Source organism: Pygoscelis adeliae, unplaced genomic scaffold, assembly GCF_000699105.1.
Source record: "Pygoscelis adeliae isolate BGI_AS28 unplaced genomic scaffold, ASM69910v1 Scaffold131, whole genome shotgun sequence".
Lineage (NCBI taxonomy): Eukaryota > Metazoa > Chordata > Aves > Sphenisciformes > Spheniscidae > Pygoscelis > Pygoscelis adeliae.
The window spans coordinates 1,775,129-1,790,422 of record NW_008824058.1 but is presented as its reverse complement, the minus strand read 5'-3'; positions in this window follow the sequence as shown (position 1 = coordinate 1,790,422).

Here is a 15,294-nt window from a genome sequence, read left to right as displayed (position 1 = left end):
GGGAAGCGGTTGAGTCACCATCCCTGGAAGTATTTAAAAGACGTGTAGATGAGGCGCTGAGGAACATGGTTTAGTGGGCATGGTGGTGTTGGGTTGACAGTTGGACTCGATGATCTTAGAGGTCTTTTCCAACTTTAATGATTCTATGATTCTATGACCTCCTCCTCTCTGTCCCTGTGAACCCCTGCAGAAAAACTGCAAAGGGAAATTTGGAGAGTCATTTCCAGCATTCTGATCTATGTCAAGTGGATGCCATTTGTACAACTTGTAATATTAGGGGCGGTAATAAGAACCAGCAAGACATCTCAAGAAAAGCTGGTAAAAATGCCTCCCATTTTAAAGCTTTATTGCTATGTTCAAAAGTTGATATTTTGACAAAAATGTCAAAGAACTCCAGGAATTCAGCGAACATTTCTGGGATATATTTTTTCTGCTCTTAACTTGATGTTTGCATTACCATTTTATACCAAATTAATTTATCAGTTTATATGCATATACAGGTGTACGAACATACCTGTGTATGTGTGCATATATGTATGTATTAGATATGGATAACCTTAAACAGGTTTGTTTGCTTGTTTTTTCTCTTCATATGACTTGGGCCTATGTAAGTGATACAAATATGACTTCAAGGGCTTCTGCATAGTCAGAAGTTTACGGTTACGTAGCTGGGCTGAGTATTTCAATTGTCATTGTGGTGTCTTCAGGAGCAATTACCGCTGTGGTGGTGGTGCAGAGGTTGCATGAATTGCCGTGGTGGGGAGCAGACCCCAAGCTGCAAGACTTCTCCAACTATTTTTAGAAAACAATCATTAGTGAGCAGTATCCCCAAATTCTTGTGGTGTTCTGAAAATTTCTGATTTATCGAAATTAAATCATGATAGATACTTATTTGAAAATGTTTATGAATATTGCCATACTGTTTATCACCATAGCTATAAAAACACGTATACTGTTACAGAATTGTAGAAAACAAGAATAAGTACAAAGCGATGTAGAACACCTTACTGGCTACAGTATGTGGAATAAACAAACTTAGTGCCGTTTTTTTTTTTTAACAAAATGTTGTATACTTAAAGGAAATCAACATCTACATTGTTTCATATCTGCAGTATTGCTTTTCTTGTATTTTCTGGTAAGTTTTGATTTAATAGGTGTATTTTTCAACATCTCTGTTAATGTTTAACAAAAAATTAATAACAAAATACAGTAACTTCTATTGACTCCTAGCTACCCTCCATGCAATTGCTACAGCTGTGACTCTGTAACATATCTGTAGTCTGTGCCACATACAAACGGGTTTCAAATTATTACATTTCCCTCTTTATTATTCCATTCTGTTTCCCTTAAGGATTTCAGACATATAATTTGGGGACTTGGTCTAGTTTTTATTTTATATGCAGTAAAAAATATCTTTCAAGTGTCTCTTTGAGTACCTTTGCACAGAAGAAAACAAAGAACCGCCATACAATTATCAGTATTTAGCTTTCTCATAAATAACTAGCTTAAAATGGCTAACAACTGGCTATCTGTTTCTAGGATAGTAGTGAAATATCAGTCTCCAAACGTGTTCTTGCAGCATATGAAAAGATTTTCAGCTTTTTTTTTAGTCAGACCCAGTAGCCACAGAACAGATTAAGAAGTGTTTACATTTTGTTCACTATTCACCTTCAGTTCCATCTAGGTAAACGTGAGGGGGATGTAATATATTCATTTTGCAAGAAAATTCTATATTCTTTTGAAGTGATGAATGATTCAGCAAGGCACTATCAGAGCCGGTAACGGTTTTGCTAAGCTGTCCCACTCTCCATTGTCACATTATCAAAATACACGGCAATAAAGGACACTTTGCATTCTCCCATTTTATGCTACTAGCCCCCTAATATTCTCTGTAACACATAGTCCATACATTAGCCAATATGCCTGTTGCTCAGATTCTCTGCTTACATTGCTTTATAGTTTAACCTCATTATTAGCTACCTAAGAAGTTTCCATATACAGAACTGTTTTAATTGCAGACCCTCTGTATGTCTATGGCTCTTTTTCTTTCATAATGCAGCAGATTTTTTTTTAAATCCTACCCTATGCAAAATCAAATCTCATCTGTAGTCAGAGTCGGAAATGAATCCAATGTCTGAATAGGCATGGTGTGGAGACTAAATCACATTCTTACACCTTTGACATATTATCTGACTGTGAACTTGTGGACAAGTTGGTGGGCAGTAGGTCCTGGCAATGTCTGAAAAGCATATATATATATGTAAAAATGCGAAATGACCACTTAAAATCTTTTTTTGTATTTACTCTTGCATCCGTGGGGTAAGAAAGTAAGAAAGTCTCTGTTTTACAGATAAGGGAAAAGTACTTGAGGGGAGTATTCCCAAAGGTCAGCCGTGGCCCGCAGGGACTAATGTTCCTAGGCTTTTTCTGTAGACAATGGAAAGTGCTCTGAAATATGTTTTGCTAGAGCTCTTCTCCCTCCGTTTCCTAAACCTAGCTTTGTGGGCCCCCCTTCCACCTGCTGCCAAATGGCTTGCCAGGGTTGCATGGGAAATGTGAGGAATTGCAGTGAGGCCCCTGCACAGCCCCCTGACTTTTGCTCTACCTTTCCTCAGGGCACTTGTTTTGCTAAGGGAAGGAAGAAGAGTTGGGTTGAAGCAGTTGAGCTGAATCATGCCACCAGCAATTTGTGATAACGCCAAGTTACGGACACGTACACCTCTGCATGCTCATTGCAGCGTCTGGAACTGCAGAGCGGCACATGTGCCACTCTCTTTTTTGACTTCTGCAAAATCCCCTGTGCTTTGCAGTCAGATATGTTTTCATGTACACAGGTAGCAACAGAAAATTAAAGAATTGTCACGCTTTAAGTTCACATGATTAAAAAGGATGCATTCTGACAGGCAAAAATATTTCCATAACTATTTTCAAAATGTGGGGAATAAAAATTTCCTAGCCACCCCAGTTGTAGCAGAGTTTGGACATAACAGGTAGCTCATTCGGGGTTCAGAACAGGCACAGAAATTTGCGTCCAAAATGTAATTTGTTTAGACGATGTTAAGCTCCTGAAAACATGGAATTAGAATTAAATGCCTTCTCAACCATAACCATGGCACTGCAGTCATGACGCTAGAATATGCTGGAGCAAAAGTACTTTAGACAAACATAACAGGCTGAGCAAACAAGCAAGAAACACTCCATATGCATAAAGGAAGCAATTTGTAAGCATTCGTGTTCTCCAGCAAGGCACAGAAAGCAGGCACCAGTCAAAATGATCAGCAATAACCATTTCACAGAATTTAAATATAGTAGTGTGTCCCTGACTATCATTATTTTAGTTGTCACTTTGTCATTGCTGGTAGTATTTTTTTTTAGCTCTTCTTTTCCATATTTCACTTTCTAAATACAGGCATTGAAAATAGAAACCTTACTTTTGGCTGAATTCTGTTTGGAGAAAACTTACTTTTAGCAAAAAAGAAGTTTGATAACTCGGACATCAGTGGTCAGAAAACACAAAAGCTTACGCTATCCTCCTCTGCTTTGTACCTTGTCTTTAACTTGCGTGGTCCATAGGGCCATTAGGACCAGGGCATGAGGACTCAAGCTTACCGATTAGGTCTGAGCTGCATTTGAATGAAGGCTTCAGTTTGAAGTGCTGTAGCCAAGGTGAACCATAACGAGAGTTGAAGAGATCTGGGAGGTGCTGGTCGAAGGGAAGAGATGAGGCTGTGGTCAAAGATCAGCGCAGGGTCTAGATGCCCCTTTGGTACGATGCTTTCAAATGAATTCCTGGCCAAGAGTCGGATCCTGACTAGCTGTATAGTATCCGGTGTACATGGGGGTGTACAGGGTTGTTACTTGTGTTCAAATCATTAGTTCTGTGTTCGGGCTTTGTTTCATAAGAAAGGTAATTGCAGTCTGTGTAACTTCCCCCAGCCCTGAAGGCAAATTACAGAATAAGGATTGAAAAAACCTCAAAGAAGCTGCATGTACGGCGGTATCACTTGAGCAGTTCCGAAAATCTGAATACTTAGCTTTTACGTTTCATTTAATTGCAAATATACATTGGTGATTCTCTGTGTAAACGTTCAGTGTGGAGTTTTACTATGCAACTCAAGGATTAGTATTGACGGTGATTTGGAGGCATATTACAATCAGGGATTGTAATATGCATCATAGTGGTCCAAAGATACATTTTAACCTAAAACATTTATGCCACATCATTGTTGAAGAGATTGACTTGCTTTATTTTATTCTCTTTAGTTCATTTTCCCGGCCATCAGTGAATTATTTTTGCTTTGTCTTGAGTGTCATGTTTGTTAAATTTCTTCTACGTAGTCATTTTGACGTGCTTCTGAGTATCAGTGTCTGTAATCATGGGTCTATTCACTCCACTTCATCCCATGTTTGTCTCAGAAAAGGTTATTGGAAAGATCTTAAAATTTAAAACTGTACAGCTACAAAACCCTCTGCTTCTCTTATAAATTAATCTCAAACCCTTTGGTTTCTGGCATATGCTGTACGGATAGCTGAGATAAGTGAATAGTGGGTCCCTAAACAGATGGCCGTGAAGTCCATCACTTGAATGCCAACCAATTTGGGAGCTATCAACCCTTCTGCGAGATGAAGGGTAAACCAAGTAGGTAAACTCAGTGTTCACCCAGTATCCTTTCTGTAAATTTTCTTCTTAGGCTTTCTCCACATTCTCTACAACTGAAGATAATCTCTTATGAAATATGGTTACCACGCTTGATAATCGTATTCTTGTAAGCTTTATTTTAATTGTTATGCAGAACAGAAGAATATTACCCTCGGAATGCAGATGAAGGAAACAAATTCTCTTGTTTGGATCATAGAGGATGATCTTAACTGAGTTTTGGGTATGCTAGAGTTTCTACTGAGTTGATATTTATGTCAAGCAAAGGCACAAATCTGAAGAGTTTGTTTATAGCTGGAGACAAGCCTAGCTAATTACTAATCAGTCCTTAGTAACACCAGTTTTTGAAGGACGATCCAAGATTTGGACCACACTTACTTTTGATTCGTATTATCTGAACACTTCAAAATGTGGCGTTTTAAACGAGTATTGGTGAAAAGTGGTTAAACACGTGTTCATTCATTCACATTCACTTTGGGCAGTTCTGCAGAACAGCTTTCACAGGCTGTTCTTTCTTTCAAAACGTCGTTGGTCTTTGTTTAAGAGATGAAAACAGCACAGGTACCAAGGGAAGGTACCTGCCTGTCTCTACTTTGTTAGAGATGCATTTTGAACATGCCTCCTTAGAGGTGACATGAGCTCTAGGCTAAATAGCTCATTGTGTCTGCACATGCCGTTTTTCTTTCTACTTGCGCTGCCTATCCCTGACCATTCTGCTACATCTGTTGTATTTTTAAAGATTTAATATTGTGTGTCACGGTAATACTGAGTATTAGCACGGAGTATTTCGGGGATCTGTGCACAATGGCATCCAGGTCTTTTTTCTGAGAATACTACTCACGGTTTCATCAGTGTTCAGGCTATACTTTTCAGAACATGTTGCATTTATCAACTGAATTTGGTCTGCCATTCTCCTGAATTGCTTCGCTTGCTTAAATACCTGAAGACTTCCTACTCTTTCTCTCTGAGGCAGTCTTTACCTCTGTGGTTAGCCTCTTGCATACTTTTGAAGAATTTTGTCATCTGTTGAAAAACCCAAGCTAATTTGGATATTCTTTACCATCATCTGTTTTGCTGATGTTCTATAAAAGTTTTAATTTGAAGAGTAGTATTTGATGTAAACAAGATGATTTGGCCAGTGGCTTTCAAGTATAAAGCTTAGTTGTTTCACAACATTATTTTTAATTTCTAGTTCAGGCTATCTTATGAGTTTTTTATCTGCAATTCCCTAGGTTCTTGCAGATCTCTTAGAGGAGTATTATTTGGCCATGAAGTTACGTAGCACTTTAATTTAGCCAGTTTTATCTGGCCTCTGCTTTTTTACTTCTGACGTTTCTCTGACTGTGATAGTCTACCTTTGTTACATTCAACTAAAAGATATTTCTCCAGTTTCTTCTACAATAAAAATCTGTACAGATAAATACTTTAGCTTTTCAAGAGAGTCTTTATTCTACAAAATTACTTTCTTTATACCCTTGTGGCTAAGCCTATCCCCTAGCTCTCTTGCAACTTGCCTGCTTCTGAGATAATTAAAGTTTTTACATCTTTGACTGTCTGATCTTTGCATTCTCTCTTAGCTCATCTGTTACATCCTACGTTTTAACTACCAGAGTTTATTACTTACACAGCTAGAAAAAAAAATCTGTGCCACATCTCTTGTGCTGTTGGCATGATAACCGCTAACCTCTGCAGCTCCATTCTCTATTTTAAAGCATAAAGAAAAAAATAATTTTTTCACACTCCTGCTACTTTGTGTATTTCTTAACGATTTGTCTTTTTTTAATAAAATGTATGTTTTTGGTTTTTTGTAGATGGTACAGTTTTTACTGAGGTCTGTTGTATAAACATGAGACACTTGGAAAAGTTTCAGAAACAAAACTGGCAAGTTAACTGCTGTACTACTAAAACATGACATTAGACTCAATAAAGACATCATAGCTTCTTTCCACAAATAAATCAGTTGGGTTTTTGTCTCCTGCTAAATAGACATTCTTAAGATGTGAAAATCCATTACAAACTTAGTATAGTATTGGAAAAATGATTATATATTTCATAGCTAAAACTAAGTATATTGTCTTTAACTAGTCTTTTGCTAAAATACTGTCCATGACTGGCACGTCTCTGTAACTCTTTCTGTCTTCAGTTAAGAAAAATATCTTATTCCTGGGTGGAAATTTAAAATTGGAAGTAGACCCTTTTAAAAACTGATGGAGATATGATTTTTGTAATATTTAACATTAATTTTCACAAATGGCTATGCAAAATCTTTTGTGAGGATGATCTGAAGTGAAGATTTCTCCAGATATTTGGGTGAACACGTAATTTTTTGTAAATGAAATTCAATCAGTGAGATTTCAGCTTGTATCTTCCCATACACATACGGTACGCTGCCTACCAGGTGCTTCATACAGACACTCATATCTAAACACTGTTCTCAGTCATGTGAGTAGAGTCTCTTTTTTGCTCAAGAAAGTACAAGGGTAAGCAGTTCAGGAGAAAAAAGGACTTCACCGGTCTGAGTCAAGAAAAGCGAAAAGAAATTTTACTTTACAATAGGTGTGCATATGAGAAAACGGAATGAAAACAAAACTCCAGTTAAAACTCAGAAGCACATTATGGGAAAGAAAGTTAGAGAAAGGAAAGAATTTATTGTGGATAATTCAGGGTACTATTAAATGTTTAACCACCAGATCAAAAGGAAATAGCAGAGCTGTTTCAGCAAGAGGTCCTTACATTTATTCATTTATTCTCACTTTGCACCTACAATAACAGAGCATTAGATCTTTCTTGCCTACCCTGTTTTATTCTCATGATGTTTCCCTCCTTCGTGGAGCCCCCCCAAAGAAAAAACCTGGGGCACGCACATGGACCTGTATAGAACATACGCCAAATAATATCCTTTGATATTATAGCAACTGCCAATGCAAAATTTATTTCTCAAAAAGAAAACCTCTGCAAACAGCAGTGAACTTGGCTTGCTAGCATTAATTATTTTTCAAGTTAACCCATGTAAATCATGTGAAAAGTTAACACTTAGTGCATAATATAAAACCACCACCAACATTTCTCACATGATGATGATAGTCATGCTTATGCCACAGCAATACATTTCCCATTACAGCTCCTTCTTAAGTCAGAAAATATAATAACCACTAAAAAATGTCTGTGTTTCTTTTTGTTGTTTTGGTTGATATACTAAACATGAATACAGCATTTTTTTTTCTTAAAACCATCAAATTTAGTTCATCAGACATCTGCATCATTTGACTTCCGTTGACCTCTGTTCTTGGAAAATGCATCTATATAGAGCACTTTAAATTTAGTCAATATACAGTACGTTGACAACAGTAGTTATGTATCTACTTAATTCTGTCCTCGAAGTGCCGCTGTTTGTCTGCATGTATATTACTTTGGCCAGTTTCACTGACTCCTCCTTCCACAGTGCAATTAGCAGTCTGAGGATTTAATTGCAACAATCTTCAGAGCTCTCTCAATGCCTACAGGAGGATATTCTGAAGGTTAAAGTTAGCCTCAACCTCACAAATCATCTGCCAAAGCTCCCTGTAACGTCAATTGAGAGAGGCTCCTCCAGAGAGGGCTCTGGAGCAGGGACCTCAGCGGCCCTGACTTACTAGTACCCCTCTCCGTTGGCCATGGAGCAAGCCAACGGATATTAACTTCATTACGCTACCATTGGCATTTGTGAAGCTCTACATACGGCTACACGGGAGATCTCTACACCATGCGCTACAATAGGCTTTTTGAAACACTTGGCTTTTTAATCACTTCTCTATTCTGCATCTGTGAAACCTTTGGCGACGTAGGTGTCCAGCCTTTGCTGACAGTGAGCATGCATTAGCTGTAGCACAGAAAACAACAGCCATATGTCCAAGAATTTGTTTATATTTTGTCTGTCTTGTTGTGTTCCATCTTGGCAAGAAAATGTCGTATTTTATCCTTTGCGATTTTCCCAGAACACTTATGAACAGGCCCATATGGCCAGCTGGTAGGACTGGGGTCACTTAAGAATAAAAACATGATGTGACTTAGAAGCCTAAACTATTGATTTCAGGATAACCTAGGCTTCTGCAAGGCTGTGTACTTTCCAAGAGCGTGACGCAGAAGTTCCTGAGTTGGCATCAATAGCTCCAAACAGCTCTGTACCCCAAGCTAAAATGGTGACATTTCCGTCAGGACTTGTGCGTGGAGATGCCCAATGGAAAGGCACTCTATTGTGCACTTACAGACATACCACAAAAGAAGTGCTTTTAGTAATTTTACAAGAAGAACAGACTTCACATGGGCTGTCTATTAATATGGTCACTTGGGAAGTGATGCGCCGATTTCTTCTTTTCTTTCTTTGAATACTGAAATAAGGATATGGCTAGTGCAGACTGGATTATTCTTGTATAATAGAGGCCTTACAAATTTATTACTCAAGCAGGATAAGCTGTAACGTTAAGAATCCACAGCAGGGTATCATGTCAATGACTGGTTTCCTCAGCTTTGTCCAGAACACTACCATTTAACTGTACTGCTGTGGTTAAAGCAGTAAATGAGGGAGAAATTGAGCCATTTGATAGACATACACTGTAGTTAATGTTTACATAATTTTATTCAATAGTGTTACTTTTTTAACGATAACAGCTATAAAATGTGAAAAAAGAATGCACCAGCCACTATTACTGCTTTAGCATTTTAAGACACATTTTTAATTCTCCTTTACCTCCTTACTCCTGTCCGGTAAAGGACCAGACACATCAGATTAAAATTGTTTCCTTGGATAACACAGTACGTTGAAGCATCTTCTTTTTTCTCTTCAAAGTCCTACTCAGGTGATACTCATTCAATGGAATATTCCTACTTATGTCTTCACCTTAGAGTAAATTACACATATTTCTACCAGACATCTACTGGTTTGTCCTTTATTAGGCTTTTATTTCATTAATAACTTGCACCAGCCCATCATTTTAGACATCCACAAGCTTCGACTGTTTTTGCTGAGGGATACCACGCTGAAGAGATTTTCAGGAGCTCTCCAGGAAAGTGGATTCTGCAAGACTTCGTGGCTAGAGCCACCAACTACAATGAACTCCTGACGACAGTTTCACTGCTGTAAGATCAATAGCCTACATATACTATTCAGAACAATGTGAAGCATCAAGCAGCTTTTACAGAATGTGTGAATTTAACAATATAAATAATCTAGAGCAATGGTACCACACTAAGTGTCACTCCTGTGCGAGAACGGGAGTATAATGCTAGAACCTTATTTTGTACTTCTAACTCAAGAGGAAATTGATAATGTTAACTCCATACCTGCTGACCACTAAAATTTCAACAAAAATCTTCTTTAAAGTCATGAGGGAAGTGGAGGATTAATGCCACAGCTTCACAAATTCAATCTTGTCCATTTCTTGACCTGGTTCCTGTGATATGCCTAAGACCTGCAACAAGAAAGAAGGAATAGCATCACAAATCTCCTGAGCGTAGAGGTTAAGAATCCTAACGCAGTCAGTGTGTTAAAAGCTTACTCAGGTACCTATGCAACCCGAAGACCTTCTGTCAATTAGAAGATGAGTTTAACCAGAGGTCGAATTAGGATTTATTTGTGTTGAAATCATGTAGTCATAGAATAAAAAAAGGATAGTAGAAATAAAATTTAGATACTGTTGTCAAACTATGCAGACATAAGGGAGAATAATCCTGGAAGACAAAAGAAGATGAAGTGAGAAGCTTGGATGTTTGGTACAACTAAGGTGGTGTATCTGAACGACTTATCTACGTCAGTGTGCAAGCTAAAACAAAATCTTTAAAAGTCGGCCAGTGAAAGAGAACACCACAATGAAATTCAAAGAGGACTGGAATAATTTTCTTTCACATCAATACATTTTCCAAGTGATAATTATTTTTCAGGGATATGAAGTAGGGAAATCAGAGGTACCACAAATCATGTTAATATTTTCCCTTTACAAAATGAAAAAAAGGAGTATTGAGAAAAAGAGAGAAAATGTCAATAGCCTTCAAAGACTGAAAAAAGAGAAAGTAAGTTTATAAGGACATGGTGTGAAATGCTAATCTCAAAAATCAAATAAGGAGTGGTATTTGTGGAAGTAGTCTCCATAAATTTCTGTCATAACGTGGTGTTCTTGTAATTGACAGAACAGCTGGGGAGAGAAGAAGGAATTTGACAATGGGATGCATATGATGCAAAAGGCTTGCAAAAATTATGGGTAATGAAATATTAAATTATCTTTTACATATTCAGAGGCATTTGAGAGCGTTTCCTCTACTAGCATTTCCATTTTGGTAAGCACAGAGTAATGAGATCAGATTGGGTTATTTTGCTTCTACACGTATAAATGTCTATGCTGTCTCCCCCAAAAAAGACAAGTTGACAAAAAGCATTAAAAATGAATGAACAATGTTACAGCTTTGCAGTAGGAAATCATATTTTGAGTTCAGATGCAAACAGCATTCTTTCGGGTCAAAACTGATCAACAAAAAGAACATGGCCAGGATTAATTGGCTGTAGTGGGAGTCTAATGACTGCAGGAAGGAAAATATTGATGGGGCTGATACCAGAGGAAAGAAAAAAAAAACCTTGAGATTCTGCAACGTCAGTGAAAAATAGAAAGATTCATCTTAAAAAGAAGGAACAACTGGAATAAAAACCCCAGAAGGGCCTCAGTTTTTCAGAGTAAGATACCAGCAGCAGAAAACCTAACTGGAGGATGCAAGTGAGCGGATGAGTGGCACAGTTTCACAAAGCCCTCTTTTGCCGCAAAACCCAATAAACCCAGAAAGTTTGGCTTGACTCCATACTGGTACATCTATCGTCTACCCAAATGCATTCCCTAGAATTACGGTAGCTTTTGCTGGTGTTCAGAGGTGCCAGCTGAATACAGCCCGGCGCCTACCCTACATGCACTTTCTGTATCATTTTAACTATGTAAATTGGGAAGCGGGAGTAGTTAGACGAACCCGAGGTATACATCGATGGATACTGCAAGTGTTAAACCTGTGGTTTCAAATTCTCTGAAGTATTCCTAATAAGGAGAAGTTTGTAAACAATTTATATGCTGCTTTATGTTCACATAAAATAGAACAATTTCAGATGACATCAATATGTTGAAACTGTTCGCTGACTAATTAATTGATGAATAGGAAGAAAAAGTGAAAGACTAACCAATTCTTAGTTGTAAATAATGCACCCTGTTTTGTAAGAACTTAATTAGAAAGGTTTTTCCCTTTCAGCAGTACAGCGCTCATAATTCTATTAGGAAGTCTGAAAGAAATAAGCTTAGAATTGGGCAGCTGTTCACAAATTAGCACTGTCGCAGAACTCAACTTTTTTTAATCCTTTTGTTATGCAGACTCAAGATCTATTTTAACCCACAGTACACCACTATACTTGAAATTTAACTCATTCTTAGCTACGTGCTGCCTCAGTATGAGCGAACCTACACACAAACACGTTGTTCTTTTCAGTGTATGCAGAGACGCAGGAGAAAGCTATGCTATTTCTTTTGGTGGCGTTACAAATCTTAAACGAGGTAGGAAAAAGTTAATGGTTGATAGCAACCTAGTACGTTCTGTCATGCGCGAAATTTTGACAGCAGCACTGAAGGAGGCAATTAAGGCACTTCCAGGTTTGAATGCTACTTGGAGGCTGACTGCAACACAGCAGATGCTCTCCCAAGGTGTGGGCGGCATCTTCCCACCACAAGAAAGATTTCAATGAACTGCACGGTTTCAGATGGATCCATATAAAGCCTTGCAAAATTAAACCAAATTAATGCATTTTTTAACACGGGAAATTCTGCAAGCAATATGAATGACATTTGAGTAATGCCTCAGGAAAACATTTGCAAAGAGTACTTACAAAGGGAAATCTAGTTTCTCCTTTTATAGTACACTTAATTTCTTTACAAGTAATATTTCTGTTATTGTTGTAGGTACCAAGGCCAAACCCCTCTGCATTTAAATGGAGTAAATGCAAATGTGTTGTGAGACACCGAGTTTACACCACAATGGGTAATGACTGTTCATTTATTTGTAAGAAAGAACATTTGCGGTTTATTTTTGAGCCAAAAAGATTGTTGGCCGCTATTATACAGACGAAAATGTGATATCTCATTTAAAATGTGGCAGCAGTTACTGACAGAAGCAAAACTAACCCCCAGAAAAACACTGTATATAGAATATGTGTTTTCCAAATATGAAGGAGGTCACCCTTGGATGTGATCTACGTGTTATTAAAATGAAAGATTTCCCTAGGCAGAAAGCCATTAAGCCTGAATTAATGCCATAAATATCTAACAGCTACTTCAGGTGAATAATTCTGATTAAAATATTGCTGTAGTTTTCTCAAATCACACTCCATGAATATTAGTCTGGAAATTAAGAATACAATGTTTAGCACATACTAACACGCTTGTACACGATACAGTGGAGAATTTGCTGTGAGTTTCATTAAGCGTTTGGTGGTGTGCCTTCGGCAGGGGGAGGAGGTGCCACCGGCGCCTCTGGCGTAGTCCCGGTGCGGTGGCTGCAGTGCCCACGGAGGATGTGATGACTTGGGTTTAATTTCCTCCTCTGCCAAAGAGAACTTCAACCTGCAGCTCCCATGTCCCGTGAGAGCTTGCGAGACTGCTGGCTAATGAGGCAGGAAGGAAATTTCTCTCAGTCCGTCCTATTAAAGCCATATCACTTCGTACAGAATCATTAAGTATTAATTGGGCTAGAGAGAAGGTAGGGTGATGCTGTGGATAGTTGAGTCCTAAGCTTGCCTCCAATGAATGTTTAATTTCCTCCCATTAAATAGCCTTTCAAGCAGGGGCTTGGACCCAGGCCTGCTCACTGGAAGTGGTATGAAATTACCGTCCATTGCTGGCACGTCCAGGGACACGGGGGGATGCAGCACAGAGACCGCCACCCTCACCCTGACCAAATTCGTAATGCAGCACACCACCCTCTGCACGCAGCAGCAGCATGTAGAAGCAGGGTTTCCAGACCTTTGTGTCCCTCTGCCTGCAGCAGATAGCTAACTTGCCACCTCCCGAGGCTGGGAATATACCAATTCCTACAATGCGGAGCTGTACAAGCAGGGATAATTGAAAAAGCTCAGCTCTGAAGCGCCCTGTAGACCTTGCTCACCGGCAGACTGTCTGCATGCAGCTCACACCTGGGAGACCAAACACATAAATTCAGGCCTCCTTGAGCAGAGTTGATAATTATTTACAGGTCTTCCACGCCCTTGATGAATGATTTATGCACTGCCCTGCTGGGTTGAAAGAAGGCAGCAGGCAACTACGTCCTGTGAGTTTTGTGTGAAGTCCAATGGAAAAGAGATGCTCAGAAAGTCTACTAGACCAGACGAAATAATACTTCCCTGGCAGCGTCAGCCCGAAACACCACCCAATTATCATGTGGTATTTATCTGCCTATTGATACCTTTTTTTTTTCCTAAGCAGCAAGTGCATTTAGAGTATCATTTGGTTGACCGTTAAAGGGCGGGTGATCTTTATTTTAAAAAGAATGCTCATTTTACTTCCAAGTTACAGATAGGCAATTCCACACGTGAAACAAAAATGAGAAGAACAATACAGATAACTACATTTAGCCACTGCCATCCCGAAGGAAGATAAACCTCCTCATTCAGTGTCAAGGGAGTAACTTAGATGTGCCTGGGTTTGCCAACCTCCCTTTTCCCTCTGTGAATTATTTCTCTTGTGGCTTATGAGTTGTTTCAAGCAGGACCCGCACTTAGCTAGATCAAAGTCCTGTTATTGTTTCATGTTGTCTATTCAAGGCTGCCATTTCTAACGGTTTTATTTGATTTTCGAGAACTCTAATTGAGTTTGTAAAACATTATTTTTCCTCTGAGTTGAGACCAAAAAGACAGTACTCTCTCTGAAGAACGCCTCTGAGGTTTCCAAGAGAACGTGTGCTGAAATTCCAAAGGCAGTTTTATGGTGTGAATTCAAGACACTTTTTATTTCTAATAAGAAAGCTATATGACTTCCAATATTCATAAAGCATTGTTTCTACATAAGATTTTGAAGTACAATTTGCCCTTCATGCAGATGGAGATTGGAAGCACAGATTAAGGGGAAAAAAACCCCAAAACAATCGATAGGATAATGCTAGCAGCATAAGTTTTAATTTTAAAAAAGAAGACCATTTGAACGGGAAAGATAAATTGTATTGACAAAGAAAATTGAGTTTTACTAAAATGATGTCTTCATTTATCATGTAAGTTTTACTATGAACAAGCTAGAGAAATGATTAAGAGTAGACGTGATCAAAATTGTTACTGAGGTTTGGCAAGGTGGCAGATCTTTATCTGAGACCTAAAGCATTATCGCGAAACAAAAGCAAGTATTACAAATATGGAAATTTGATGCATTTCTAGACAGGGGACCAGATCCTGTCCTGCGTAAGGGAAAAACTGTTAAACTAGCTCAGCTCTGTGATCTCAGGGGCTAGGATTGCAACTGTGGTCCCCCAACAGAAGCAGTTATGTGTGCAGATTTTTGAGGATCTTTACCATGAGTTTAGGACTCGGAGGAAGGCTCCTTAAGGCTTCATCTGTATTAGTACATTAAACTTGTCCGGGACCATTCTCTGGCACT